We start from the raw sequence: 4,589 nt of genomic DNA on the forward strand, positions 1-4,589 counted from the left end.
ATAGGTTGGCATGTTCGGAGTCCGAACAAAAACTTAGCCACCCTCATATAGGAGTAAAGCAAGAGAATCTTAGATTGAGGGTCATGCAGGCAGGTAAGACATCTCATTAAGTCCACTGATCTTTAAAACATTTGTAACCAAATAATTTATTCGGGTTGCTAGGTACGTATTTTTGTAACTAGACAAGAAAATTCAAGTCTAGCTTTTTAAACAATGATTTCCACACCCTAATATTTAAAAAATTAAATACATATATGGGCTATTATGCAAATATGCAATAAGGAGCAGCGCATTGTGGAGGAAAAAGTTGTTGTAATTAATCATTATAGAGGTAGGGTACCAAAAAGACCAAAATACCCTTAAGTATTACCCGCGGATCAACCAGAAGTCCTTCGTAAGGCACCAGCAGGACATATGGACCACCCACATAATTATTGGCAGACGAAACACCCTCACAAGGCATGCGGAAGCATCCTGGCACCCTCAGAAGTCATCCGCGAGACGGAACATTCGTCCGCGTAAATAACTATGAGGTAATGCCCCGAGACAGCTGTCATTAACCGGTAACATTCTAGAAGATCTATCAAGATGCTTTCTTGAGCAATACGTGATCCCTCAACCAACCAGAAAAGGACACCTGGCAAGGCCGTTATAACCGTGCACATGGCCAAGGTTGTATACCATCCTATCAGATGAGGACACGTGTCCAGGTCGTTATGCATGCACATGCAACGTATAAATTGAACCTATCATAGGAGGACACGTATCCAGGTGGTTATAAGAGCATCTTCTAAGGAGACAGTTGGCCCAATCACCTTCCCACACCCTTTGGCTATAAATACCTTCTCAATCATCATGAGGTATTCATATTCACTCCCACTGTACTATCACTATTTACTTAAGTGCATTATCTTCGTCAGAATTGTACTTATTCTCACGCCGGAGGGTGGTTACGGGAAGACCCTCCACCTTGTCCTTCCCGTAACGAGCTCACGGTGGTCTGTTTTGCAAGTTTACGTCACTGGACTTTGGGAATTGAGTTCATATCGTATTGGCAGTTAACCGTATCCTACCCTGTGGACTTATTGGATCTAAGACCCGTTAAAAAGAGTAGATCCGTGTTTCTTCAATCATGTAAAAAGTCCAGGTCAAAAAAGAATCATAAAAGAATAATCATGATACTGTAAATACTTAGTTAAAAGAATAAAAAGTATCACATTAAATTAAACTTGTAACTCATGCTTCTACGCTACATGATATCCTCCGGTTTTACACAATCCAAGGAAATGGCCACCCATGGTGTTGGTGACAATTTTATTCATAGACCAGCATAAAGGTGTATTGTCTTACATCACATTTTACATCAAAACGAAGAATGAAATACAACCTACAACTATGGATGTTGGGCCCTTTGTAATTTTGCAATGGATGTCATCGTCTTTACATAAGCCCAATCTTTCAACCCATCTAGAAAATGAAAAAAAGCAATCCTTCCACGGAGATTGACAAGTAAAGCCCAGCATGCTATCCAAAATCCAGTTGCAAAGCCACTAGCCCCGCCAATATAAAACCATCTCCGAAGATCCTCCATGTCATCATCTCCACCCTCACCTCGATCAACATGTGGCTGTTTATCCCCAGGGCAATATTTGGTCAGCGGAAGTCCACATAGTCTTGGATTTCCTGTGTATCTTGAAGGTTCAAAGGACTGAAGTTGAGTGCTAGATGGAATTCTTCCAAACAAGTTATTATGTGACACATCAAGGTAACTTAGCAAAGTCATTTGAGACATGCTTGATGGTATCCTTCCTGTAAGATTATTACTAGATAAATCCAGAATTAGAAGTTTAACCATCTGGCCAATTTTCTGAGGAATCTCCCCAAGTAGAGCATTGTTTGACTAGTTCATTGCAATTAGCTCATGGAGATCCATAAGTTCAAATGGGATATATCCTTCTAGATTGTTGCATGATAAATCAATACTCTTCAATAATCCTAAAGTGCTACTAAATTCACGTGCACTACCTTGCCACTGGATCATCGCATGGTCATCATACTCACTGATAAAGGTACCCCACGAATAATGGTGCACATTTTTGTCAATCGAAGATCCATTTTGAACCATGGTAGTGATATTATTGAGACATGATGGGATTGTTCCAACAAGGTTGTTCATTGACAAGTCTAGAATCTGTAGATTTACTAAATAACACAATTCTAAAGGGATGGTTCCGTAGAAGTTATTTGATTTTAGGCTAAAAGCATACAACCCTGAAAACTTTTCCCCTATCCAAATAGGCACTGGGCCAGAAAATTTGTTAGCACCCAAATGTAAAAAGGTTAACTTGGTGCAACTTTGTAAAGATAAAGACAATTCCCCCGAGAAGTTGTTATTGTATAAATACAAAGCCTCAAGACTGATTAGATACTCAATAGATGCAGGAAGCCTTCCAGAAAAATGGTTTTGTCCGAGATTGAGAACTTGCAGTCTTCCGAAATGCCACAAACAGTCTGGAATTGGTCCTGTCAGTGAATTGTTGGATAGATCCAGAGAAGTTAAAGACCCATTTGCAATTTCACACAAAAAGTAGATCCCTCCACATAATTTGTTATTTGATAGATCTAATATTTGTATATTAGAAGGAACATTCGGTATAGGACCATAAAAATTGTTGTAACTTAAATCTATTACCGGATCATAAATTTCAAAACTTGATAACAAATCTGTTACATTCCCAGTGATGTTGTTGGAAGAGAGACTTAAGTATGCCAACTGATAAGGCCACACTTTCCAAAACTCCATTGGAATCATATCAGAAATACCAGTATTTGAAATGTCCAGATACACAAGATTTTTCAGTGTTTGAATCCATTTGGGGAAGACAGGCCCTAGAATACAAGAACTCAATATAACAAATGTGAGCGAACTTTCGGAGAGATCCATGCTTAAATTCTCAAAGTTTCTGGTGTTTTGAGATATGGAAAATGTAAGGGAATTAAAAGAAACATCAAGATATTGAAGCTTGGGAAGTTGCCACACTTTTTCACTTATAGTTCCATTTAATTGATTATAAGAGAGATCTAATGTTTGTAAGGATGAAAACTTTCGGATATCATCAGATAAAGCCCCTATCAATAGGCTACTTCGAGCAGACAGTCCTTGTAAGTTTACTGACGTGCAACCAGAAAACTTGTTCATGAAATCAGAAAATATGACAGGCATAGAGTTCTCTTCAAAATGTAAAGTTTCCAAACTACAAAGATTCCCAAAATATTCGGGTATCCCATCTAACTTGTTTCTAGAGAGATCAAGATTTACAAGTCTATTGCTAGTTAGCGGGAACAACCAATAATACATAGACGAGTTGAGATTGTTGTCGGTGAGACTAAGTCTAGCAATAGAGGAAGAAGAGTTAAAATATGAATAAGAATATGGATGCACGACGTGTGAAAGGTTACATCGATATAAAACTAAGTTTGATAGTTTCTTTAGACTTAGAATCACATTTACCCAATTATTTACTTTGGATAGGGAAATATCTCCGATAAAGAGTGTCTCCAAATGTGACATTTGAGACACCCAATTCAAATTTTCAACTGTACATCCTCCAAGACATCCAAGCGAAAGCTCTTGCAAGTTTGTAAGGTTTCCAAGTTCTGGAGGAATGGTTCCAGTAAAATCATTCGAACTAAGGTCAAGATGCCTTAACTGAGTCATGGAACCAATGAATACGGGAATGGTTCCAATAAAATCATTCGAACTAAGGTCAATACGATGCAAGTAAGTTAAGTTAAGCAATGAAGGGCTAATCTCACCTCTAAGATCTCCAAAGCCCAAGTCAAGGATTGTGACACGGGAATGGTTATTGCACGTGACTCCCTTCCATTTACAGCAATCATCGTTTGCTTCTTCAGTTGTCCATGTAGAGAGGCGATCCTTAGGGTCTTGATGAATGTATGATTTAAAATGAAGAAGTGCATCTCTCTCTTTATTGCTGCACTTAAAGTTAGTAGCTCCACCTCCTTCTTCTACCAGTTGATGGCCAAGAGGAGTGGCAGCTGTAATCTTCAGCCATAACAAAAAGAGTGACAAAAAAAAAAAACAAAACAAGATGCAGATTGTTTTTGCAAATAGTATTTTTCATTATGTTGATTCAAACTGTATAGATAAGCTCAAGTTTGAAGCAACCAAAATCAAATTGGATGTCTATATTCTGTAGACTGTAGTCCATTTGTATTTATGAGAGGGGTTTTAATGTCTGATGTAACTATGTTGATAGCCAACCACCACACCGTGTAAAATACTTGGTCAAGTTATCGTATTATTGACTCGTTCAAACCATTATATATGTCCAATTTGTTAGGTTTGTTTCACTTCTGTAATTTGTTTTCAAGCATAATAATGGTATTAGGGATGTGTGTGAATTTATAAAGTGGGGATATTGGTTTTTAATGCTTATAATTTTCACCTATTGGTTGATAATGATATCATTCTCAACTTTTGATGTATTACTCACCACTCTCAACTTCAATCCTATTTGTTTATGGCACTCCTAAACTTAACGGACCCAAATTCCGTTAGTTAAGAT

The 4,589-nt window shown here is 37.8% G+C and overlaps 1 pseudogene; it reads right to left on the reverse strand.

The window, feature by feature from the left end:
- Positions 1-1,272: 1,272 nt before the first annotated feature.
- Positions 1,273-4,249, reverse strand: LOC143572429 (receptor-like protein EIX1; annotated as a pseudogene).
- Between the last annotated feature and the right edge of the window lie 340 nt (positions 4,250-4,589).

Source organism: Bidens hawaiensis, unplaced genomic scaffold, assembly GCF_021521415.1.
Source record: "Bidens hawaiensis isolate Kalapana, Puna unplaced genomic scaffold, B.hawaiensis_p1.1 tig00025843_1, whole genome shotgun sequence".
NCBI lineage: Eukaryota > Viridiplantae > Streptophyta > Magnoliopsida > Asterales > Asteraceae > Bidens > Bidens hawaiensis.